This window comes from Amblyraja radiata, chromosome 30 (assembly GCF_010909765.2).
Source record: "Amblyraja radiata isolate CabotCenter1 chromosome 30, sAmbRad1.1.pri, whole genome shotgun sequence".
NCBI classification, from domain to species: domain Eukaryota; kingdom Metazoa; phylum Chordata; class Chondrichthyes; order Rajiformes; family Rajidae; genus Amblyraja; species Amblyraja radiata.
In genome coordinates this window covers 1,591,910-1,619,449 of record NC_045985.1, presented here as the reverse complement: position 1 = coordinate 1,619,449, position 27,540 = coordinate 1,591,910, and the positions used below count along the sequence as shown (strand labels likewise).

General features: G+C 46.2%; 1 protein-coding gene and 1 long non-coding RNA gene across 2 annotated transcripts in view; one reads left to right on the top strand and one right to left on the bottom strand.

Moving 5' to 3' along the window:
- The window catches only part of LOC116990070 (butyrophilin subfamily 1 member A1-like), a gene marked incomplete at its 3' end in the record, with an annotated part of 338,852 nt that overhangs the window by 158,898 nt on the left and 152,414 nt on the right, over positions 1-27,540 (bottom strand). The window lies entirely within an intron of this gene.
- Positions 13,007-16,315, top strand: LOC116990082. The gene is made up of 3 exons (XR_004416403.1): positions 13,007-13,110; positions 15,834-15,991; positions 16,257-16,315. It is a non-coding gene; the product is annotated as an uncharacterized LOC116990082 (long non-coding RNA).

Genomic DNA, 27,540 nt, shown 5'->3' with positions numbered 1-27,540 from the left:
GGATTATAAAATACCTTTTCACGACTTGGTTCAATTTGACTTTTCTTCTTTGCTTCTTGCTGCTCAACTGGAGGACAAGCTTCTAAAACAGGTGTCAGCCGTAACTTCCGCTCTCTGAGGGGGGGAAATATTGAACTCAGAACTTTGTGGAAAAGCGTGCACAGAATGAACCAGAAGCAGCAATACAGTTCCTACTTTATAACTTAAATTAAGCCTTTAAACAATTAAGATACTCCACATACAAAAGGTAGTGATTCCAGCAAGAAATGTGAATTATTGATTTGTTTTAGTCAAAGAAAATTAGCAAGGACAACAATTTGTGTGGTCATAAATAACCAACAGATGAAGATAAGCTATTTCTGAGGGTAAAATAGCAACACGGGGGAAAAAATGTCCATAATTAGATTCACGATCTAGACATTTTTTTTAAATCAAAATGTATTCTGTTGCTCGTCGAGCGTCAGATTTGAATATTGCATTTAGATTTGCACGTGCTTACGTTTTAAGCTCTTCGCATTTTTGTTTTTTCTCTTCCGCCAGTTTCTGGATTCTTTCTTATACAACACAAATTTATTGTCATTTGAGCCCCAGTGACACCCAGATCTACCTCGAGCCCCATCTTCTTTTTGCTCTTGCGTTTTCTTAGGTTTTTCCAGGCGGGTCCTCTCTTTTTCCGAAGGAACATACTGAACAATTATAAAGTGAATCATATAAAATGGAAAATGCCACCTCGTGTAATAAATGAACCATTAAAAAATTAAAATAATGGTGTCAATTGTACCCATCTACATTAAAATTAAATTCAATTATCTACCCAATTCTACTTCTCGTTAATTAGATTAAAAAGTAGCCAAGTGAAGAGTACATCCAGTTATAACAGTTATACCATTAAAATGGTTGTAATATACATTTATATATATTGGATTAATGCACATTACAACCATGTTAATGCTTTAAACAGAAACTCAACCATTTCCAAGTATATTCATCAGCTCAACCTTTACTTTGGGATTTAAGATTCTTTCTGGCAAATGCATTGAAACATTCCTGGTTTTGAGAGCTGGGAACTAAAGATATTGCACGGACTAATCGCAGAATGTTGCAAACCTGTTCTCTGTTAACCTTCAAAAATTATCTTTACATATTGTATTTCTACAACATTTAAAATGCTATTAAGCATATATTGTTATGTACAGAGCTAACATATACAAAGTAATAATAATAATAATACATTTTATTTATGGGTGCCTTTCAAGAGTCTCAAGGACACCTTACAAAAATTTAGCAAGTAGAGGAAAAACATGTAAGCGGAATGAAATAAATAGTAGAGACATGACTAGTACACAAATTAAAGACATAATTCAATTCAAAACACAATATGAGGCAATTCAAGCACAGATGAAAAGGGAGGGGGACGTGGGGCTAAGGATAGGCAAAGGTGAAGAGATGGGTCTTGAGGCGGGACTGGAAGATGGTGAGGGTCACGGAATTGCGGATCAGTTGGGGGAGGGAGTTCCAGAGCCTGGGAGCTGCCCTGGAGAAGGCTCTGTCCCCAAAACTGCGGAGGTTGGACTTGTGGATGGAGAGGAGACCGGCTGATGTGGATCTGAGGGACCGTGAGGGTTGGTAGGGGGAGAGGAGGTCAGTGAGATATGGGGCGGCCAGATGGTGGAGGGCTTTGTAAGTGAGGACCACGATTTTGAGGGTGATCCGGTGGGAGATGGGAAGCCAGTGAAGTTGTTTGAGGACTGGAGTGATGTGATGCCAGGATTTGGTGTGGGTGATGAGTCGAGCTGCTGCGTTCTGGACCAGTTGGAGTCAGTTGATGTAGGTGGAACTGATGCCAAGGAGAAGTGAGTTGCAGTAGTCCAGTCGGGAGGAGATGAAGGCATGGATGAGTCTTTCAGCAGCGGGAGGTGTGAGAGAGTGCCTGATTTTGGCGATGTTGCGGAGGTGAAAGAAGGAGGCTTTAATGACATGGCGGATGTGAGGCTCAAGGGAGAGGGTGGAATAAAAGATCACGCCAAGGTTGCGGGGCTGGGGAGATGGGGAGACAGTGGTGCCGTCGATGGTGAGAGTGGGGTTATTGATTTTGCTGAGTGTGGATTTGGAGCCTATGAGGAGGAATTCTGTTTTATCGCTGTTGAGTTTGAGGAAGTTATGTTGCATCCAGATTTTTATAGCTGACAAACAGGACTTGATATGGGAGAGGGGGGGGGGGGGGGTTGTGGGGGGATTTGGTGCCGAGGTAGATCTGGGTGTCATCCGCGTAACAGTGGAAGTCCAGGTTGAAGTGGCGGAGTATCTGACCAAGGGGGAGGATGTAGATGATGAAGAGGAGGGGGCCGAGTACGGAGCCTTGGGGAACGCCTTGAGTGATTGTGGCTGTAGCAGAGGTGTGGTTGTGGAGAGAGATGAAGTGGGATCTGTTGGAAAGGTAGGAACGGAGCCAGCTGAGTGCAGAGCCTTCAATGCCGAGGTCTTTGAGTCTGGTGAGCAGGATGTTATGGTTCACTGTATCGAAGGCTGCGCTCAGGTCGAGGAGGATGAGGATGTTGAGGGAACCAGTGTCAGCAGAGGTGAGGAGGTCGTTGAGGACTTTGAGGTCAAAGGTCAAAAACTTTATTTGCCATTTGTGCTTACACACATAGGAACTCTTGTGCGGTTGTTCAGAGAGTCAAGTCAAGTTAAAAAGACACACAGAAAGACACATAATCTATAAAAACATATACTTCTCTAGAGCTAAAAAAAAAAAGAAAGAAAGTGCCTAAAACCCTATATAAAGGGAAGGTGAGAGCATTGTAAATTACACAAACCCTATATAAAAAGTGTCGATTGCATTGTAAATTGCACAGGCCCAGGAGACAATATAATATAAGGCCAGGACATCAGTTTCTGTGCTATGGAGGGGGCGAAAGCCAGATTGGAGGGGTTCAAATAGGTTATACGCAAGGAGGTGGGAATGAAGTTGTGACGCAACGATACGCTCCAGGGATTTTGAAAGAAAGGGGAGGTTTGAGATTGGGCGGTAGGTAATGAGAGAGGAGGGATCAAGACCAGGTTTCTTTAAGATTGGTGTGACAGCAGCAGTTTTGAAAGCGGAGGGGACAATTCCTTGGGACAATGAGGAGTTGAAGAGATTAGTGAGGTAGGGGCAGAGAACGGGGAGGCAGGACTTCAACAGGGGAGTGGGCAGAGGGTCGAGGGAGCATGTAGTGGGTTTGGAAGAGCTGATGAGTTTGGAGATTTCAGTAGGGGTGACCAGGTCAAACTGGGAGAGGAAGCAGCGTGGAGGAGGGGTAAGGAGGTCAGTGGAGATGTTGAAAGGAGGGGCCTTGGTAGGTGGTGGAGTAGATGCTGGGGAGTCGGGTACAGGGGATAACAATTGATAGATGGTGCTGATTTTATCAGCGAAAAAGTTGAGGAATGAGTTGCAGAGACCCGGAGTAGAGGTAGGGAGAGTGTTGGCTCAAGGCTTGAGGAGGTTGCCCACTGTGGAGAAGAGGGTTCTGTGGTTTAGGCAGGGGTCGGTGAATATGGAGGAGAGGTAGGCAGATTTTGCAGCAATGAGGGCATCTTTGTAGTCAGTGAGGTGGAGTTTGTAAGCTTCATGGTGGACAGTGAGAGATGATTTCTTTGTGAGTCGTTCAAGTCGTCGACCAGTCTGTTTCAGCTTACGAAGTGCAGGTGTGTACCAGGGTGAAGATGTGTTGTAAGTACGGCACCAACAAGAACATTTCTAGCAGAGTTGTTCAAGGAAGCCAATCCAAGATATGTTTAAACAGCAGAGGGTGAATACAGTGAGGCAATCGTCGTTGTATAGAATGGGATAGAATCAAAGCTCAACAAAATGAGCCTAGTTTGGACTGGATTGGATTGGATTCAATGTTATTCTCATTGCACTTTTCAGTGCAACGAAATGGTTTAGCCTGCAGTCATAACATAGAATAACAACAAAACAAACACTCAACACAGTTTAAAGTCCCAAAGTCATGGTCTCTTCCCTCCTTGCTCTCCCTCTGCGCTGAGGCAATCCAAGCCTCCGATGTTGTGACCCCGCCGGGTGATGGTGAGCAAGTCCCGTGGCTGAATCCGTGCTCCGCAAACGGGCCGGTTGAAACTCCGAGGCCCGGGGCGGTCGAAGCTGCCGCCCTCCAGTCCAGCGGACGCAGCTGTTGTTGCGGGAGCTCCGGAAAAACAGGTCACCACCTGTGAGCTCGCAACGATGTCGTCCACTGGCCCTCGGCCGAGCCTCCGAGGCTCCAAAGTCGGGTCGCAACCACAGCCCCGAAGTCGACCAGCTTCGCGTTGGTAAGTCCTGGCTCTGCCTCCGCAGCCTCGAGGTCGGTCGCAGTTGGAGGCCGCCAGCTCCGCGATAGGCCTCAGCGCAGACGGACACGGAGACGGGGGATACGGCAAGAAAGGTCGCATCCCCCCCCGAAGGAAGAGTCAAAAAACATGTTATACCCACCCCCCCCCCCCCACACACACACATACACAACTAAATAAACCGAAATACACTGTAAAAACGGGACAAAAGAAAACAAAAAAAGAAAAGACAAACGGACTGCAGGCGAGCCGCAGCTGCAAGGCAAAGCTAGTTATTTTCCACAATGGAATAAAAGTTTAGAAAGAAGAAAGCTTTGCTTCTGTTCAGAAAGAGGAGAATTGATGGGGAACAAGATAAAATGATTGCTCATTGCTTAAATACAAATTTAGCATACACAAACCTTAACGTTTATTTAGATGAGTGCTTGAGAAAACACATGTACCTAAAAATAATAAGGGAGTAATGAATGCTCCACTAACGGTTTGGGAATCAAAGTTCACAATTCAAATGAAAAGATGATCAACACTTGAAACATAAAAAGGTGCATTGAAAGAGGGAAGGGAGGGAGAAATCGCACATGGTCAATGGGATAAATTATCTAACCGTGTTCTCAAAATAGAAAAGGTACAAGAAAATGTGACAATGTTAGCATCCTTCTATCTCACTTATTATCTATAGGAAAATTATACAATGAAACTGTAGATTGGTTACTTTACTGACTAACCAATGTAGTGTTTTATTACTATTAGCTCCGCCAACTACCACACCATTCATATTCTCGCAACCCGACATATGCTGACAGTCAGTACTGCTGTACAGTAGAAGTTACATGCTGTAGTGTGATGTATGTATTGCTCAATAAATACTGTTGTACCGGATCAGTGAGTCTGTTTCATTCACTCAACAGAAACATTTAAGTAAATCAAAAAATAATTTTCTTTGAATTACCTTTTGAGCAGAAGATGATGGTGACACTGTCCCTTTCGGAGGTGAATCCTCATTATCCAATACACCAGAACCACTCGAATACTTTCCACTCCATGTTGAAGACTAGTTGGATCGAAGACAAAGCAACATAGGAAGTTAATGATCATTCAAATCTGATAAGCATAGCATCATCCTTGATTTATGACATTTAATTTCATCCACAAGATACTGTAATAACAGCCTTCCCAAATATGATTTATGTCAAAGGTTATGGGGAGAAGGCAGGAGAATGGGATTGAGGCGGAAACATATCAGTCATCATCAAATGGCAGAGCAGACATAGAAACATAGAAACATAGAAACATAGAAATGAGGTGCAGGAGTAGGCCATTCGGCCCTTCGAACCTGCACCGCCATTCAATATGATCATGGCTGCTCATGCAACTCAGTATCCTGTACCTGCTTTCTCTCCATACCCCCTGATCCCTTTAGCCACAAGGGCCACATCTAACTCCCTCTTAAATATAGCCAATGAACTGGCCTCAACTACCTTCTGTGGCAGAGAATTCCACAGATTCACCACTCTCTGTGTGAAAAAAAAATTCTCATCTCGGTCCTAAAAGATTTCCCCCTTATCCTTAAACTGTGACCCCTTGTTCTGGACTTCCCCAACATTGGGAACAATCATCCTGCATCTAGCCTGCCCAACCCCTTAAGAATTTTGTAAGTTGCTATAAGATCCCCCCTCAATCTTCTAAATTCTAGCGAGTACAAGCCGAGTCTATCCAGTCTTTCTTCATATGAAAGACCTGACATCCCAGGAATCAGTCTGGTGAACCTTCTCTGTACTCCCTCTATGGCAAGAATGTCTTTCCATCAGACTTGATGAACCAAATGACCTAATTCTGCTCCTGTGTCTAATGATCTTAAACATTGCAAATTATTGTTCAAACCTTATTCTCTTTCCTCCAGGGTCTTGTTGCCATGGGCATGGTATTAAAGGATTTTGTTTTATGGTAATTGCGTTGCAAAATATGCAGGGTGGAAAATCATTGTTGCACAAAGAAACACAAAGGGGCAAGATAAAGAACGAGCTATTCCAGTGCAACAAAGGTACACAAAAAATGCTGGAGAAACTCAGCGGGTGCAGCAGCATCTATGGAGCAAAGGAAGTAGGCAATGTTTCGGGCCAACACCCTTCTAGCTGCCTCTTGAAAGCATCCAGAGAACCGGCCTCCGCCGCCCTCTGAGGCAGAGAATTCTACAGACTCGTCACTCTCTGTGAGAAAAAGTGTTTCCTCGCCTCCGTTCTAAATGGCTTACTCCTTATTCTTAAACTGTGGCCCTGGTTCTGGACTCCCCCAACATCGGGAACATGATTCCTACCTCTAGTGTGTCCAAGCCCTTAACAATCTTATATGTTTCAATGAGATCCCTTCTCATCCTTCCAAACTCCAGAGTGTACAATCCCAGCTGCTCCATTCTCTCGGCATATGACAGTCCTGCCATCCCGGGAATTATTCTGCTAAACCTACGCTGCACTCCTCAATGGTAAAGTGCAGGTGTGATAAGAAAACCTGTCGCTGGCAATTCTAGTTTCAACCTATATATTATACACAAATGGCTTTCCGCACTGCTATAGTCATAGAGTGATACAGTGTGGAAACAGGCTCTTTGGCTCAACTTTCCCAGACCTGCCAACATGTCCCAGCTACACTAGTCCCACCTGAAGATAGACACAAAAAACTGGTGGGACCTAGCAGGACAGGCAGCATCTCTGGAGAGAAGGAATGAGTGATGTTTCAGGTCGAGACCATTCTTCAGACTCTGAAGAAGAGTCTCGACCCGAAACGTCAACCATTCCTTCTCTCCAGCGATGCTGCCTGTCCCACTGAGTTACTCCAGCTTGTTGTGTCTATCTTCAGTTTAAATCAGTATCTGCAGTTTCTTCCTACACACTAGTCACACCTGCCCGCATTTGGCCCATATCCCTCCAAACCTGTCTTATCCATGAACCTGTCTAATCATTGGGATAGTTCCTGCCTCAATAGTACCTCCTCTGTCACCTTGTTCTATACCCCACCATGCTTTGTGTGAAAAAGTTACCCATCAAATTGTTATTAATTTTTTCCCCTTCACCTTAATCCAATAGGTCCTATTTGACCAAAATACTTAAAGCATCAAAACTAATTTCAGTTTATATTTCAGTTGGCAACTGGAAAGAAAATCTTACCATTCATTTTCCACGCTTTCTTTAATTTTCTCAGTGGAGCCATGGTCTATGAATAAGATAGACAGATTATTGAAGCAAAACAGTTATACATAATGCAATATTGACGGCAAAAAAGCAAGGAAATGGACAGGCACAATGTAACAGCAAGAATTGAAATATAATAATCAAAACTCTACTGAAGAGCTTCCTAACCAGCGTCACCCCATTGGAAACAACACCAACTGAAGCTCACCTCCACAGGGACCGCCACAAGGTGGCATTTTCCATTTTATATGATTCACTTTATAATTGTTCAGTATGTTCCTTCGGAAAAAGAGAGGACCCGCCTGGAAAAACCTAAGAAAACGCAAGAGCAAAAAGAAGAAAGAATCCAGAAACTGGCGGAAGAGAAAAAACAAAAATGCGAAGAGCTTAAAACGTAAGCACGTGCAAATCTAAATGCAATATTCAAATCTGACGCTCGACGAGCAACAGAATACATTTTGATTTTTTTTAAATGTCTTGATCGTGATTCTAATTATGGACATTTTTTCCCCCCCGTGTTGCTATTTTACCCTCAGAAATAGCTTATCTTCATCTGTTGGTTAGTTATGACCAAACAAATTGTTGTCCTTGCTAATTTTCTTTGACTAAAACAAATCAATAATTCACATTTCTTGCTGGAATCGCTACCTTTTGTATGTGGAGTATCTGAATTGTTTAAAGGCTTAATTTAAGTTATAAAGTAGGAATTGTGTTGCTGCTTCTGGTTCACTCTGTGCACGCTTTTCCACAGTCCTGATTTCAATATTTCCTCCCCTCAGAGAGCGGAAGTTACGGCTGACACCTGTTGTAGAAGCTTGTCCTCCAGTTGAGCAGCAAGAAGCAAAGAAGAAAAGTCAAATTGAACCAAGTCGTGAAAAGGTATTTTATAATCCCAGAGGCCTGCCTGTAGGTAGTTTAATTTGCAATGATAGTATTTCATAGTGTAGGTGGTAGAAGAATTGTGTTGGAATTGATGAGCATGAGAAAGTTAGATGTGAAGAAGAAAGTTCGGGGGAAAATATGGTTCTGTCTAAACTTAGTATTTTGCAAGTAATCCAAATGCTGAACAGGTGGGCCAGTACAATTGTATTCTTCTGTTGAATTTTAGTCACCTCAAGGAGCTGGTGTGACATTTTATATCTTGTTGCAGTTGCATGAGGAAAAAATTGCTGAAGAGAGTGCAATAAAGATACAAACTGTTAAGAAGGTAACAGGAGAGTCTCAAAGGTGGCAAGAAGACAGAAACCAGAGATTGCAACAGGTAACCAAAAAAGTTGGAGAAACTCAGCGGGTGCAGCAGCATCTATGGAGCGAAGGAAATGGGCAATGTTTCGGGCCGAAACCCTTCTTCAGACTGATAGGGGGTGGTGGGGAGAAGGAAGGAAAAGGGAGGAGGTGGAGCCCTAAAGCTGGGGGATGGGAGGAGACAGCTCGAGGGCTGAGGAAGGGGAGGAGACAGCAAGGGCTAACAAAATTGGGAGAATTCAATGTTCATGCCCGCTGGCTGCAGACTCCCCAAGCGGAATATGAGGTGTTGCTCCTCCAATTTCCGGTGTTGCTCGCTCTGGCCATGGAGGAGACCCAGGACAGAGAGGTTGGATTCGGAGTGGGAGGGGGATTTGAAGTGCTGAGCCACCGGGAGGTCAGGTAGGTTCTTGCGGACTGAGCGAAGGTGTTCGGCGAAACGATGGCCCAACTTCCGCTTGGTCTCACCGATGTAGAGCAGCTGACATCTAGAGCAGCGGATGCAGTAGATGAGGTTGAAGGAGATGCAGGTGAAACTCTGTCGCACCTGGAACGACTGCTTGGGTCCTTGAATGGAGTCGAGGGGGGAGGTAAAGCAACAAGTGTACCACCCCCTCCCCGTAGCATCTCTTGCGGTTGCAACAGAAAGTGCCCGGGGAGGGGGTGGTACTGGAGGGAAGGGAAGAATTGACAAGGGAGTTGCGGAGGGAGCGGTCTTTGAGGAAGGCAGACATGGGGGAAATGGGAAGATGTGGCGAGTGGTGGGGTCACGTTGGAGTTGGCGAAATTGACGGAGGATTATTTGTTGTATGTGAAGGCTGGTGGGGTGAAAGGTGAGGACTAGGGGGACTCTGCCCTTGTTGCAACAGGTAATATTGCTTTGCTAACCCTTTATGTTCACTGATTAATTTCTCTTCGTATGACTTGCAGATGACACAAATTGATGGAATTGTGGAGCTCCTGAATTGGCTCAATCTGTTCAAAAGGAAGAACACTGATGTGCCTTCTTGGGTCGCCATAGCCCCTGGTGGCATGGTTATCTCAGTCACTGAGGCCAACGCCTGCAGAGACCCTTCAGGATGGTGAACCTTTGAAAAGTGTCATGTCCTGATATTGTACCTGGCCATTTTCTCAAATGCTGCGTAGACCAACTCCATCAGTCTGAAGAAGGGTTTCGTCCCGAAACGTTGCCTATTTCCTTCGCTCCATAGATGCTGCTGCACCCGCTGAGTTTCTCCAGCATTTTTGTCTACCTTAGACCAACTGAAGTCTTTGTGGAAATCTTCCATGCTCTCATTTATTTCCTGCCATCAGAAAGGAGGAGTATGATTCTGAAAACCATGACCACCAGGTTTAAGAATAGCTTCTTCCCAAAACCACCAGGCTCTTGAATATTACAAAAGCACCAACGAGACTATGATATAGAACAGTCTTGGTCACACTAAGGACTTTGGGCTTTTTTGCACTGATATTGTTTTTATTTATTTATTTTTTTAACTTTTTGTTTGGTATCCATGAGTACAGGGTTTTACAGGCCTGTCCGCTGCTGCAATTAAGAATTTTATTGTTCTGTTGTCGGTACACATGGAAATGAAACACACTTGACACTCTTAACTTATGGAAGTGGCCACATTCAGGGTAAAAAGACATACGACATTCTGGTTTTAATCGGTTTACGTCTTCTGTATAGAAATCATATTGCAACTGTGTAAATATTTGGTTCAGCCACATTTGGAATATAGTGTGCAGTTCTAATTACTACATTACTGGAAGGATGTGGAGAAGGTGCTGAAGAGATTCACCAGGATGCTACCTGGATTGAATGAGATGATATATGGAAAGGCAAAAAACTGCAGTTGGTAAAAAGTCTGAAATTAAAATGCAAAATTGTGGGAATTGAATGCAACATCTCCAAGTTTGCGGATGACACGAAGCTGGGGGGCAGTGTTAGCTGTGAGGAGGCTGCAAGGTGACTTGGATAGGTTGGGTGAGTGGGCAAATGCATGGCAGATGCAGTAAAATGTGGATAAATGTGAGGTTATCCACTTTGGTGGCAAAAACAGGAAAGTAGACTTATATCTGAATGGTGGCCAATTAGGAAAAGGGGAGATGCAACGAGACCTGGGTGTCATGGTACACCAGTCATTGAAAGTAGGCATGCAGTTGCAGCAGGCAGTGAAGAATGTTAGCATTCATAGCAAAAGGATTTGAGTATAGGAGCAGGGAGATTCTACTGCAGTTGTACAGGGTCTTGGTGAGACCACACCTGGAGTATTGCGTACAGTTTTGGTCTCCAAATCTGAGGAAAGACATTCTTGCCATAGAGGGAGTACAGAGAAGGTTCACCAGACTGATTCCTGGGATGTCAGGACTTTCATATGAAGAAAGACTGGATAGACTCGGCTTGTACTCGCTAGAATTTAGAAGATTGATGGGGGATCTTATAAAAACTTACAAGATTCCTACGGGGTTGGACAGGCCAGATGCAGGAAGATTGTTCCCGATGTTGGGGAAGTCCAAGACAAGGGAAATCTTTTAGGACCGAGATGAGAAAAACATTTTTCACACAGAGAGTGGTGAATCTGTGGAATTCTCTGCCACAGAAGGTAGTTGAGGCCAGTTCATTGGCTATATTTAAGAGGGAGTTAGATGTGTCCCTTGTGGCTAAAGGGGATCAGGGGGTATGGAGAGAAGGCAGGTACAGGATACTGAGTTGGATGATCAGCCATGATTACATTGAATGGAGGTGCTGGCTCGAAGGGCTCAATGGCCTCCTCCTGCACCTATTTTCTATGTCTCCAAAATACTGAAAATATTGAACAGGTCTAACAGCAATAGAAATGTTTATCCTGATGAAAGATTTAACTTATTTCATTTTAATCTTATGAAGCAAAAATGTTATTTAGCCCCCATACGAATCGGCCATGTCGTGCCTGCCGATATGGGCTTATATTTATGGCAACGGCAACATTCCAATCGATCACATTCCAGAAATAATCAAATCCATTATTTTTTTGCAAATTCATGTCATAAGTACATCTAAATCTATATTTTGTGTTATTGTCTATCCATGATCAATATTTTCATACTAAATATCCAGACTCCAGTTTTAGTCAGATGTATTGTGCCTAAAGGTATCATTTCTACCTTTTTTCGAAAACTGCAAATAATAACTTGTTTCTGTTAATGCTGTTCAGTGTTTTTTTTTCTTTACATTTTAAACAGATGTCTTCGAAGAAGAAATGCAAAATTGTCAATCCAAATGCCCAGCAAAAGAGACTGATTTAGACAGGCTAAGACAGCATTCGCAGAGATTATCTGAATTTGGACAATTCCAAATGTGATGATCTACAAGACATTCTTAATGGGAAAGTAGTGGGCAGAAAGGCATGTCATGTGCGGTTTGAAGAGCAAAAACTTGTAGTTTACAATGCCAACATTGAAAAGTTGAGGAAAAACAAGGTGTACAGAGTTACAATCTGAGGAGTATGATGATGCTACTGATGATGATATGCCAATGTACCAGCTAGCAACTGATCTTCTCCATAAAGACTTGGTCTTTTGCTAGATATTGTAATTTCTTTACCTATCTGTTACAGACTTACAGCATATAATACAATAATATTAAAGTTCTGATCTTGAGAATATTACCTGTTCAACTCATCTGCCATTTCCTTGTTCCCCGTAATAAATTCACCTTTTTCAGTCTTCAAGGGTCCAACTATGGTCTTAACTAATATTTACCTCTTCACATACCTAAAGAAGCTTTTACTATCCTGCTGTGCCATGCTGGGAAAACAGAGGATGAGAAGGAGTTTCTTCCCAGAGGCCATTAGGACAGTAAACTCCTGTGTCACCAGGGACTAACTTACTGTCCCAATTTACTGTGTTGTGGTGTATTTTTAAAATTGCTCTTTTTTTCTTTTTTTCTCCCGCAAATATGCAATGACTGATTCTGTTCCATTGTGTTTGTAGTTTGTTTTTGAACAAAGTCCGCGAGCATTTGCCACTTATCATATTATTGCACATCTCGTGTGTGTATGTGACGAATAGACTTGACTTGACTTGACTTGATGAGGTGTTTGCGCAGCCAGTGATCAACAAGAACCAGCAAGACTCCGGCCCGCATTGAGGAAGCCTCACCCTGTTTCACTTTCTCCATTTCTGGCTTCCATTTGATGAAAACTTGAGAGGATTTCAACCTCTCTCTGTCTCTGTCTCTGTCTCCCCCGGCGGCCGCTGTTCCCCTGCGGGAGTCCCCGACTCCAGGCTGAAGAAAGCGCTCTGTCTGACGCCGGTTACTTTACTCCGCGCTGTTGCTGGGCGCCGGTGACAGACTCGGCCCCCGGGGGTAAGGAGGGTCCCGGCCGGAGGGAGGGAGGGAGGGAGGGGAAGCGGCCGCGCCGGCCGGGGATTGATCAGGTGAGTGGGGTCTCCGGGACAACTCACGGCGCCGGAGCCGCTGGGACAAAGCGATCGATCACTCGCCCGTTTGCCAGCGGCATTCGGTGAAAGGGAATCCCCGCTGTCCCGGCCCGGCCCGGCCCACTGCCCCCGGGGCACGGCTCGGTCCCAGGCCCCGGTAGGTTTCCGGGCACGGCTCGGTCCCAGGCCCCGGTAGGTTTCCGGGCACGGCTCGGTCCCAGGCCCCGGTAGGTTTCCGGGCACGGCTCGGTCCCAGGCCCCGGTAGGTTTCCGAAGTTTGGTCGCTTGGGAGCCGGTGCGGGTCAGGGAGGGAGGGAGGGTGGGAGGGAGGGAGGCGGCTGTCGGTCACACATCGGGAGAGCTGGCCGGTCACCGGGATTTGTTTAATCCCAGTGGTCACATTCTGTATGTGACGGGCGGGCGGGCGGGATGTGGCCGCGATTGCAAGAAGGGAACTTGCTGCTCCACTGTGTGAAACTCTGGGCCGGCGGCGGCGACAAACTACGCTGAAACAGTCAATGTGTAACTGCTGAGAACATATTAATGTAACAACCAGAATTTCACAGCGACTGCCTCCTCTGTAACCCCCTTCCTCACTTCCTACTTACCGCACTCCCCCAAGCCCGGCGCGGTCTCCCTGAGGAACCCCGGTCTCAGAGCAGCTCCTCGGCTTTCTTATATAGGGGGGTTGCACGTATGGTCACTGGGTCATAGGGCTTGACGCACGGAGCCGCTCAATCCATCTGGAGGACATCCGAAACTTCCGTATTTGTTATTAAAGCAAGAAACGCGTACTTTCCTACCTGTTAAAAACCGCCGAAATGTAGAATTGTTGCGCTGAAAAAAATTGTGGGAGTTGGGGTAAGCGTGAGAGACATCGTACCCAACTTTAGAATTCCAAACGTGAAGCGAAATGTAGGTAAATAGAAGCGAGAGCTGAAGGGACAACAACAGCTAAAGTGCTTGGTAAACATTGGCCGTGCAGATATCGGAATTGAAAATATTGGGAATTATCTCGTTTGCTCACTGCATTTCATCAACAGTAAGGCATTATTTGTGTTTTTTCTTGATTCCTTTGGTATCTAAAAATTCTCAGAAGTGATAAATCTGGCTGTAAATTTTTCTTCAGATGCGTTTTCATTTTGTATGTAAAACCCCACTTGGGAACCATGGGCGATTAAAAAAATTACAGCCAGATTTATCACTTCTGAAACTTTTTAGATGCCATGACCCGTCCTGTTGCTACGCTACACCAAGTGGATTACACGCGATGAACTGCAGGTAGGCACTTACCATTGTTTCCAACATAGCCGACCCGTTAAAACCCGCCGAAAAGGTCAATTTTTAGCTGTAAATGATTATGGAAATCGGGATAAGCGTGAGAGACATTTATCCTACTTCAGAATTCCAAAAGTGAGGAGAAATGACGGTAGATAGAAGCGAGAGCTGAAGGGACAACAGCAGCCAGAGTGCTTGGCGAACATTGGCCGTTTGCTCACTGCATTTCATCAACTAAGGCAATATTTGTATTTTTTCTTGATTCCTTTGGCATCTAAAAAGTTTCAGAAGTGATAAACCTGGCTGTAATTTTTTTAATCCCCCATGGTTCCCAAGTGGGTTTTTACAGAAAAATGAAAACGCCTTTGAAGAAAAATTTACAGCCAGATTTATCACTTCTGAGCCTTATTAGATACCAAAGGTATCAAGAAAAAACACAAATGATGCCTTACTGTTGATGAAATGCAGTGAGCAAACGCGATAATTCCCAATATTTTCAATTCCGATATCTGCACGGCCAATGTTCACCAAGCACTTTAGCTGTTGTTGTCCCTTCAGCTCTCGCTTCTATTTACCTTCACTTCGCTTCACGTTTGGAATTCTAAAGTTGGGTACGATGTCTCTCACACTTTCCCCGATTTCCACAATTTTTATTCAGCGCATAAATTCAACATTTTGGCGGTTTTTAACAGGTAGGAAAGTACAAGTTTCTTGCAATAATAACATATACCGGAAGTTACGGCTGTCCTCCAGATGGATTGAGCGGCTCCGTGCGTCAAGCCCTATGGCCCAGTGACCTTACGTGCAACCCCCCTATTGTGTGTAGTTTTGGTCTCCAAACTTGAGGAAGGACATTCTTGCTATTGAGGCAGTGCGGAGTAGGTTCACAAGGTTAATTCCAGGGATGGCGGGACTGTCATATGTTGATAGAATGGACCGGCTGGGCTTGTATATTCTGGAATTTAAAAGGATGAGAGGAGATCTAATTGAAACATAAAAGACTATTAAGGGTTTGAACACGCTAGAGGTAGGAAACATGTTCCCGATGTTGGGGGAGTCCAGAACCAGGGGCCACAGTTTAAGAATAAGGAGTAAGCCTTGAGAACGGAGATGAGGAAACATTTTTTCACCCAGAGAGTTGTGAGTCTGTGGAATTCTTTGCCCTCAGAAGGCGGTGGAGGCCGGTTCTCTGGATGCTTTCAAGAGAGAGCTAGATAGGGCTCTTAAAGATAGTGGAGTCAGGGGATATGGGGAGAAGGCAGGAACGGGGTACTGATTGGGGATGGTCACAGCGAATGGGGGTGCTGGCTGGAAGGGGCCGAATGGCCTACTCCTGCACCCATTGTCTGTATCTATATTGTCTATTGACAGGTTTGATGGTGAAACTGTAGAAATTCCCGGGAGAGGTTTGTCCCAGACCCGGCCCCCGTGACGGGAGACTCAAGGAGCAGATTGTAAAGGGAGCCGGGGTCCCGGTGCGGAGCCTGGAGTCCTTTGGCCACCGGTTGCCCTTGGCCACCCCGCACAAGGTGTGACCTTTCACCCCGCACATGGTGTGACCTTTCACCCCGCACAAGGTGTGACCTTTCACCCCGCACAAGGTGTGACCTTTCACCCCGCACAAGGTGTGACCTTTCACCCCGCACAAGGTGTGACCTTTCACCCCCTGGTCAACAGTGAGTGGGGGTGGTGGACATCGGCAGCGGGGATGGAGGGGGAGGGGTAGGGTGGGGTGACAGCTTCGTGCCCATCACGGGTCTGTCTAACACTTCTCTCTCTCTCTCTCTCCCTCAGGCACTGACCCCTCCACTGGGATGGGAGTGGTTCACTGCGCTGTGTTGTTACTAAACTGGATCCTCAGCTCAGCCCACGGTAATGACCACAACACCTGGTCTGATTTCTATTTATTTATCTCATGGAGGGGGCTTCATGGAGTCAGAAGATTCATATTTTAAAATCACTCATTTTAATGCTGTTGTCCACATCACTTAATACGATCAGGTAGGAGGTTCTTCCTCCCTCTGTGAGCGATGATGGGAACTGCAGGAGTAGGAGGCAACTTCATTTTCGTGGATAATCAGGATAGCAGGAAGCAGAGAGTGGATGCTGATCATTTTTCTCTCTGGGTGGCAAGATGGAAGGAGTGGTGTCCCACGGGCATTGGTGTTGAGGCCCCAATGTTATGTAAAAAAATAATCGTGGACAACCAGTGAAAATGTTCATATCCTGGCTTCATCCCTGGATTATAGAAATTAGATGCAGGAGTAGGCCATTCGGCCCTTCGAGCCTGCGATTATAAGGTTATTAGTGATAGGAGCAGATTAAGGTCATTCCACCCATCAAGTCTACTCCGCCATTCAATCATGGCTGATCTATCTCTCCCTCCCTAACCCCATTAGAGACATAGTCATAGAGTGATACAGCATGGAAACAGGCCCTTCGGCCCTACTTGCCCACACCGGCCAACAATGTCCCATCTACACTAGTCATAGAGTGATACAGTGTGGAAACAGGCCCTTTGGCCCAACTTGTCCACACCGGCCAACAATGTCCCATCTACACTAGTCCCACCTGCCTGCGCTTGGTCCATATCCCTCTAAACCTATCCTGTCCTATCCATGTACCTGTCGAACTGTTTCTTAAAAGATTGGATAGTCCCAGGCTCAACTACCTCCTCTAGCAGCTTGTTCCATACACCCACCACCCTCTGTGTGAAAATGTTACCCCTCGAATTCCCATTAAATCTTTTCCCCTTCACCTTGAACCTATGTCCTGTGGTCTGCGATTCCCCTACTCTGGGTAAAAGACTCTGTGCGTCTACCCGATCTATTCCTCTCATGATTTTGTACACCTCTATAAGATCTCCCCTCATCCTCCTGCGCTCCATGGAATAGAGACCTAGCTTACTCAACCTCTCCCTGTAGCTCACACCCTCTAGTCCTGGCAACATCCTCGTAAATCTTTTCTGAAGATTCTCAAGCTTGACAATATATTTCCTATAACCTGGTGACCAGAACTGAACACAATATTCTAAATGCGGTTTCACCAACGTCTTATACAACTGCAAGTTCTGTACTCAATACTCTGACTGATGAAGGCCAAAGAGCCAAAAGCCTTTTTGACCACCTTATGTACCTGCGACTCGACCTTCAATAAGGGATTATCTTTATTGATTCCTTAAATAATTATATTTCCAATTATTTGAATTGACCCGCAGGTGAATTTCTCGTTATTGTACCTGTGTACGGTTCTGTAGCCACTGTAGGTGGAGATGTGGTGTTGGAATGTCAGCTTGTACCAGATATATTGACCAGCGACATGGTCGTGCAGTGGAGGAAGACAGGTCTCATCTCGCCAGTCCTTGTGTACAGACATGGACACAATGACACCCTCGCTCAACACCAGGATTACAGAGCAAGGGCCGAACTGTTTAAAGATGAAGTGACCAAAGGGAACATTTCCCTCAGAATAAAGAACGTAAGAAGGTTTGATGAAGGGGAATATACATGTTCAGTTACAGAGGGAACCGAGTATGAAGGTTCTCCAGCTCAACTACAAGTTCGAGGTGAGTAAGTAAAACACCGATGATTGACGATAAATGTAAAACGAACAGATTGTAAAGGCGTTCGCTCAACAATGTTGATTTATAATTACATAATTAAGAACTTGCTGCTGTTGTAATGATTATATTGAGAAGTAACTTGAGTAAATGGAGAAAGGGCTTCATCCCGAAACGTTGCCTGTTTCCTTCCCTCCATAGATGCTGCCTCACCCGCTGTTTCTCCAGCATTTTTATCTACCTTTGAGTAAATGAAGGGCAGCCATGGGAATGTATTTAACTGGAGTTCCATCACATCTGTCCCAGTATTTTTCATTGAGGGGAATGGAGAATGGATGTAGGGAAGATGCATCACAGTTGTACAGGATGTTGTTGAGATCTCACCTGGGGCACAGTGTACAGTCTTTGTCTCCTTACTGAAGGAAAAATGTACTTGCCATATGCAGCATATATGTACACACATATATATATACATATATATACTCTCCCTTTGAAACTCCACCTCGTTGCGCTCATTTCCCAAATCAAGGTCAAGTATAATCCCACCGAGCGATGTATTAACTGCCTAGTGTGTCAGGAAATCCTTCTAGATGTATCAAACAAATGCTGCCACATCTAAGTCCTTGCCCCAGAGGCATTCAAGGTGAATATTGGTTGGTTGTGGAGGATGACTTCAAATTTCCCAATATTGACCATGAGTGCTACTTCCAGGTGGCCAGATACTTGGACCCCCAGATACCTCCGTTCCACCTCACTATCCAGGTTCCAGCCGTTTACCCTGTCACTTCAGCCTGGATTTAATTCACCGCGACGCTGAAAACATTCAGCAGGTCAGGCAGCATCTGGGGAGAGAGAAGCAGAGTTGACATTTCTGCTCAATGACTCTCCATTGGAACTAGAAATAATTAGAAATTGTATAAGTATTGTTGCAAGAGGTTTGAGTACTTGAACAAAATGCTGTATGGTCCAAGTTGCTATTCTTCCTGACTATTGTTATTTCTACATCTGTCACTGATGCAGCTTTGGGGAGTTTGATCCGGATTCGGTTGCAGGGATACCAGGGAGATGGAATCCAGCTCGTGTGTAAGTCCAGTGGATGGTATCCTGGACCAGAGATGCTGTGGATCGGTGAGGATGGACAGGTTTTACCACAAGCTGAAACAATGTACCATGAAGATACGGAAGGTCTTGTAAATGTGGAGCGCAACGTGACAGTAATGAGGCAATCAACAAACAAGTTCAAGTGTGTTGTCCGGAGCAGACGGTTAAACATACAACGTGAGGCAATTGTTAAAATATCAGGTTTGTAAATGTTGCTGTTTGATCATTGAAGTATAAAGGTGATTTACATTCCATTGAAACCCCGACTGTCCAGAATGCTCACTGAGGTGCTCACATGTTTCCCAGTGATGATTTATCCACATCTCACTTCTGTGGGGAAATGATCACTGATTTTTAAAGACAGTTTACTATATGCGCCGTTCACTGTCTTCACTCTGCAGATGATATCTTCCCTGGAGTTCCTGACTGGGCCCTGCCGCTGGTCCTCACCATTTGTCTTCTCATTGCCGCCCACGGTGCTGTGATTTACTGGAACGTGAAACAAAACAGACACATTAAAGGTACGCTAAACAACAGCATAAGATGCAGGTGAGGAAACCGGGCAGGATTCTCCCAGATTCCCACTGTAACTTCAGTGGAAAACCAGAGCACTCTCCGCGGGGCTTCCACCTTCCAGCGGTAACTGTCGCCCCTGGACAGAATATCAGTGTCCCGGGAGGTGGGGATAATGGGGTAAAGGGGCAGATGTGACGTGTGTGTGTGTGTGTGTGGGTGTGTGTGTGTGAGGTGTGTGTGTGTGTGTGTGTGTGTGTGTGTGACGTGTGTGTGTGTGACGTGTGTGTGTGTGTGACGTGTGTGTGTGACGTGTGTGTGTGTGTGACGTGTGTGTGTGACGTGTGTGTGTGTGTGTGTGACGTGTGTGTGCGTGTGACGTGTGTGTGCGTGTGACGTGTGTGTGTGTGTGTGACGTGTGTGTGCGTGTGACGTGTGTGTGTGTGACGTGTGTGTGTGACGTGTGTGTGTGTGTGTGTGACGTGTGTGTGTGTGTGACGTGTGTGTGTGTGTGACGTGTGTGTGTGTGACGTGTGTGTGTGACGTGTGTGTGATGTGTGTGTGACGTGTGTGTGTGTGATGTGTGTGTGTGTGACGTGTGTGTGTGTGTGTGACGTGTGTGTGTGTGTGTGACATTGTGTGTGTGTGTGTGTGTGACGTGTATGTGTGTGTGTGTGTGTGTGTGACGTGTGTGTGTGTGTGTGTGTGTGTGACGTGTGTGTGATGTGTGTGTGTGTGTGTGTGTGTGTGTGTGCGTGTGACGTGTGTGTGTGACGTGTGTGAGTGTGTGTGTGTGTGACGTGTATGTGTGTGACGTGTGTGTGTGTGACGTGTGTGAGTGTGTGTGTGTGACGTGTGTGTGTGTGTGTGACGTGTGTGTGTGTGTGTGACGTGTGTGTGTGTGTCCGTCCGTCCTGCGACATGGACCTCTCTCTGTTTCCTGTATTTGATCTCCACTGTGGAGAGACCGATCACAGATGGGGTCATCATTTCGATTAAGTTCAAAGTTCAAATTTTATTTTGGTCACATACACCTTTCGGTGTAGTGAAATTCTTTTGCCATGCAGCACATAAAAAAAGAATACAACATAACAATAAAAGATAGTTTCAACATCAAATCATCCCCCCACAATGGTTCCCATTGTGGGGAAAGGCACAAAGTCCAGTTCCATCCCCATGTCCACCCATAGTCGGGCCTCCTTACTCGAGACCGTGGCTTCCGGAGCCGACAGGGCCGCGCCGAATGGAAAGTTCAGCGCCGCCGCCCGCTGCCGCTCCACAGACCCGCAGATCCGCAACGGACCCAGCTCCAGTTCAGCGAAGTCACCGCCAGCCCCGCAATGGCGCTCCAGCGCTGCACCGCCGTCCTCCGACCCGCAGCTCCGCCGCCGCCGCCGCCGCTGCTGAGCCGGTGCCGCGGCCGCTGAGCCGGTGCCGCCGCCGCTGAGCCGGTGCCGCCGCCGCTGAGCCGGTGCCGCTGCTGAGCCGGTGCCGCCGCTGCTGAGCCGGTGCCGCCGATGCCGAAGCTCCAGGCGGTCCCCTCAGGAGACGCCGCTCCAGGCCCGCTGTTTGGCCACGGGGACGGGTCGAAGCTGCAGCCCGGAGAAAAGCTGCATCTCCGACCAGGTAGGGACTCTGAAAATTAGTTTCCCCCTCTCCTCGCCCCTCCCCCACACATAAAAAGCTAGAACTACTCAAACCAAATCACTAAACTAACTAAAAATAAGAAAAAGAAACGAAAAAAAACAGACAGCTGCAGGCTAGGCAGCCATAGGACGGCGCCCCTCCCTTGCAATGCTTAACATCTCTGTTCACTTCCCCGTTGTCAACCTGAGCTTTCACTCCCTTGTCACTTTCATTGTGTGTCCCGTCCCAGTGTGAACTCTCCCTCGCTCTCCTACACTGATCTAATGAGGCTGAGCAGAGGCTGGGGGACCGCCTGCCTTTGAACCCGGCATCTCGCAGCTTCCCCATTCAACATTGTCCACAACCGTTACACACAATAATCACCGTGTTCACAATTGTGAGGTGAGGTTATCCATTTGTGAGGTGAGGTTATCCATTTTGGTGGCAAAAACAGGAAAGCAGACTATTATCTAAATGGTGGCCGATTAGGAAAAGGGGAGATGCAGCGAGACCTGGGTGTCATGGTACACCAGTCATTGAAAGTAGGCATGCAGGTGCAGCAGGCAGTGAAGAAAGCGAATGGTATGTTAGCTTTCATAGCAAAAGGATTTGAGTATAGGAGCAGGGAGGTTCTACTGCAGTTGTACAGGGTCTTGGTGAGACCACACCTGGAGCATTGCGTACAGTTTTGGTCTCCAAATCTGAGGAAGGACATTCTTGCCATAGCGGGAGTGCAGAGAAGGTTCTCCAGACTGATTCCTGGGATGTCAGGACTGTCTTATGAAGAAAGACTGGATAGACTTGGTTTATACTCTCTAGAATTTAGGAGATTGAGAGGGGATCTTATAGAAACTTACAAAATTCTTAAGGGGTTGGACAGGCTAGATGCAGGAAGATTGTTCCCGATGTTGGGGAAGTCCAGGACAAGGGGTCACAGCTTAAGGATCAGGGGGAAATCCTTTAAAACCGAGATGAGAAGAACTTTTTTCACACAGCGGGTGGTGAATCTCTGGAACTCTCTGCCACAGAGGGTAGTCGAGGCCAGTTCATTGGCTATATTTAAGAGGGAGTTAGATGTGGCCCTTGTGGCTAAAGGGATCAGAGGGTATGGAGAGAAGGCAGGTACGGGATACTGAGTTGGATGATCAGCCATGATCATAATGAATAGCGGTGCAGGCTCGAAGGGCCGAATGGCCTACTCCTGCACCTAATTTCTATGTTTCTATGTTTCTTACAACAACTGTTGGTCGTGGGTGAATGATTGAAACGTCCCCGGATCCACAGTGTATTTATTCACCTGATCCGTTCCTCGTCATTCCCCTCTCCTGCCCTTCACATCTTACACAACATTTGTTTTCCCGCTACACTTGTCCCACACCTGTCACCATCTGACATTGTCCAGGCCTGATGAGACCCTGTCAATGTGAACCAGGAATTCTGTTCCTCACTGTAGCTGCCTGACCCGCGCGGAACTTCCCTCATTGTTCTGCACTTATTTCCAGCCTTGTTTGGATTGACCTGTGACTCTGATAGTCATTGTCTCTGATGCTCATTGTTCAAATGTAACACTGGTTTCTCCTTCCAGAGCTGGAACGGCGCAAATCCATCGTAGAAAATGGTAAGAATTTAGTCTAGAAATATTCACAAATGAGAATGAATGGCCACACAGTGGCGCTGCTGGGAGAATTGATATCTCACAGTGCCAGAGACGAGGGTTCGATCCTGACCTCGGGTGCTGTCTGTGTGGAGTTTGCATGTTCTCCCTGTGACGGGTTTCCTCCGGGTGCTCCGGTTTCCTCCCACATCCCGAAGGCGTGCGTGTCTGTGCGTTAATTTCAGGAATGCAGCTGGTGTACAAGCCCCAATCAGCATCAATGTTGCCGAAGTACAAGTGGGTGAGAGCCTCATGTATCTCGGTGTTAATATTCACAGTGATCTGTTGTGGACCAAGATCAGAGAATCAACAGCCAATATGTCACCCAATGTCTCCACTTGCTTAGGAGACTGAGGAGATTCAGCCTGTCTAGCCGAGATCGTAATTACTGAAAGATATAGATGTAGCCCAGTCCCACACACACACACTCCCCACCATTGTAGATGTAGCCCAGTCCCACACAGACCACACTCCCCACCATTGTAGATGTAGCCCAGTCCCACACACACCACACTCCCCACCATTGTAGATGTAGCCCAGTCCCACACACACCACACTCCCCACCATTGTAGATGTAGCCCAGTCCCACACACACCACACTCCCCCACCATTGTAGTGTAGCCCAGTCCCACACACACCACACTCCCACCATTGTAGATGTAGCCCAGGTCCATCACACACCACCACACCCCACCCATTGTATATGGAGCCCCAGTCCCACACACACCACACTCCCCACCATTGTAGATGTAGCCCAGTCCCACACACACGCACACCCCACCATTGTAGATGTAGCCCAGTCCCACACCCACACCACACTCCCCACCATTGTAGATGTAGCCCAGTCCCACACACACCACACTCCCCACCATTGTAGATGTAGCCCAGTCCCACACACACCACACTCCCCACCATTGTAGATGTAGCCCAGTCCCACACACACCACAACTCCCCACCATTGTAGATGTAGCCCAGTCCATCACACCCACACCACCCACCATTGTAGATGTAGCCCAGTCCCACACACACCACACTCCCCACCATTGTAGATGTAGCCCAGTCCCACACACACGCACACCCCACCATTGTAGATGTAGCCCAGTCCCACACACACCACACTCCCCACCATTGTAGATGTAGCCCAGTCCCACACACACACCACACTCCCCACCATTGTAGATGTAGCCCAGTCCAACACACACCACACTTACCACCATTGAAGATGCAGCCCAGTCACACACACACCACACTCCCCACCATTGTAGATATAGCCCAGTCCCACACAGACCACACTCCCCACCATTGTAGATGTAACCCAGTCCATCACACACACTACACTCCCCACCATTGTAGATGTATCCCAGTCCCACACACACTACACTCCCCACTTCTTCATGGCGGCCCAGTGATGTCTCGGCTCTGACAATTCGAGGGATCTAATCGGTAACAACACCAAGAGCAGCCCCGGGCCGCCACGTTCCCCGACTGCTGAAGCTCGCTAACGTGGAGGGAGACACGCCCCCTTGTGAGGCAGATATGATCGCTGCCTCCCCTGGTGCTTTTTATTACAGTTTTATGTGAGAGCAGCGAGCACAAATGTAATATATTTATACGTGAAATAAGTTAACTGGACTATGGAAGGTGAGGAATGTAATGAAGGGGTTTTACACGCATTACATTGGTGACAGACATAGAGATAGTAACAGGCACACGCTTATTGCCCGCGCCCCATACAGTTTCTAAGTGGTGGCGCAATCAGAGCGGAGGCTCAGCTCGTCGTGATGTTGACTATAAAAAATGATTCGATTCATATAGAAATGACATTATTAACACAGATCAGTGGAAAAATATTTATATTTTATTTTGTTATTATTTTCTTTACTTTTCTTAACAGCTATTTTCATTGGGAGTGTGACAGGTACGGGTCTGCCTCCCTTGACCACACGTCCCTGCTATGGACTGTATGTAGTGATACTGCACGGGGTCTATCAGGAGCTTCTTGCTATAAAATTAATTGGAGATTAGATTCCAGACAGTTCTCTTCATATCAGTCTTGTTTGTTCTTTCTGTTTTCAGAGTGGAAAAGGATACGAGGCCACCAAGGTAAGATCTTGGTTTGTGTGTGTGCGTATATAGATACATAGATACATAGAAAATAGGTGCAGGAGTAGGCCATTCGGCCCTTCGAGCCTGCACCGCCATTCAATATGATCATGGCTGATCATCCAACTCAGTATCCTGTTCCTGCCTTCTCTCTATACCCCCTGATCCCTTTAGCCACAAGGGCCACATCTAACTCCCTCTTAAATATAGCCAATGAACTGGCCTCAACTACCCTCTGTGGCAGAGAGTTCCAGAGATTCACCACTCTCTGTGTGAAAAATGTTTTTCTCATCTCGGTCTTAAAGGATGTCCCCCTTATTCTTAAGCTGTGACCCCTTGTCCTGGACTTCCCCAACATCGGGAACAATCTTCCTGCATCTAGTCTGTCCAACCCCATAAGAATTTTGTAAGTTTCTATAAGATCCCCTCTCAATCTCCTAAATTCTAGCGAGTACAAGTCGAGTCTATCCAGTCTTTCTTCATATGAAAGTCCTGACATCCCAGGAATCAGTCTGGTGAACCTTCTCTGCACTCCCTCTATGGCAATAATGTCCTTCCTCAGATTTGGAGACCAAAACTGTACGCAATACTCCAGGTGTGGTCTCACCAAGACCCTGTACAACTGCAGTAGAACCTCCCTGCTCCTATACTCAAATCCTTTTGCTATGAAAGCTAACATACCATTCGCTTTCTTCACTGCCTGCTGCACCTGCATGCCTACTTTCAATGACTGGTGTACCATGACACCCAGGTCTCGCTGCATCTCCCCTTTTCCTAATCGGCCACCATTTAGATAATAGTCTGCTTTCCTGTTTTTGCCACCAAAGTGGATAACCTCACATTTATCCACATTATACTGCATCTGCCAAACATTTGCCCACTCACCCAGCCTATCCAAGTCACCTTGCAGTCTCCTAGCATCCTCCTCACAGCTAACACTGCCCCCCAGCTTAGTGTCATCCGCAAACATGGAGATATTGCCTTCAATTCCCTCATCCAGATCATTAATATAAATTGTAAATAGCTGGGGTCCCAGCACTGAGCCTTGCGGTACCCCACTAGTCACTGCCTGCCATTGTGAAAAGGACCCGTTTACTCCTACTCTTTGCTTCCTGTTTGCCAGCCAGTTCTCTATCCACATCAATACTGAACCCCCAATACCGTGTGCTTTAAGTTTGTATACTAATCTTTTATGTGGGGACCTTGTCGAAAGCCTTCTGGAAGTCCAGATACACCACATCCAATTGTTCTCCCCTGTCCACTCTACTAGTTACATCCTCGTAAAATTCTATAAGATTCGTCAGACATGATTTACCTTTCGTAAATCCATGCTGACTTTGTCCAATGATTTCACCACTTTCCAAATGAGCTGCTATCCCATCTTTAATAACTGACTCTAGCAGTTTCCCCACTACCGACGTTAGACTAACTGGTCTGTAATTCCCCGTTTTCTCTCTCCCTCCCTTTTTAAAAAGTGGGGTTACATTAGCTACTCTCCAATCCTCAGGAACTACTCCAGAATCAAAAGAATTTTGAAAAATTATCACTAATGCATCCACTATTTCTGGAGCTACTTCCTTAAGTACTCTGGGATGCAGCCTATCTGGCCTTGGGAATTTATTGGCCTTCAATCCATTCAATTTACCCAACACTACTTCCCGTATGTGCTGTGTTTGTGTGCGTGTTCGCATGTGAGTGTGGTGTGAGTGTGTGTGTAGTGTGTATATGTGCGTGTATGTGTGCGTCTGTGTGTGTAGTGAGCGTGTTTGAATGAGTGCGTGTGTGAATGTGAGTGTGTGCGTGAGTGTGTGTGGTGTGTATATGTGCGTGTGTGTGCGTGTGAGTGTGTGTATATGTGAGTGTGTGTGCGTGCGTATGTGAGTGTGTATGTGTGTGAGGTGTGCGTGCGTGAGTGTATGTGTGTGGTGTGTGTGCGTATGTGTGTGTGTGGGCTTGTGTTGTGTGTGTGTGTGAGAGCTTGTGTTGTGTATATATATGTGTGTGGGTGTGTTGTGTATATATGTGGGTGTGTGAATGTGTGTGGTGTGTATATGTGTGAATGTGCGTGTGTGTGTGAGTGTGTGAATGGGTGTGCGTGAGCTTGTGTTGTGTATATATGTGGGTGTGGTGTGTGTGTGTGCGTGAGTGTGTGTTTTTATGTGGGTGTGCGTGAGTGAGTGGGTGTGTGTGAGTGTGTATGTGTGGGTGTGCGTGAGTGTGTATGTGTGTGGTGTGCGCGAGCGTGTTTGAGCGAGTCTGTGTGAGTGTGTGTGCGTGAGTGTGTGTGTTGTGTATATACAGTGGCTTGCAAAAGTATTCATACCCCTTGAACATTTCCACATTTTGTCACGTTACAACCACAAACGTAAATGTATTTTATTGGGATTTTATGTGATAGACCAACACAAAGTGGTGCATAATTGTGAAGTGGAAGGAAAATGATACATGGTTTTCACATTTTTTTACAAATAAAAATCTGAAAAGTGTGGCATGCAAAAGTATTCAGCCCCCTTTACTCTGAT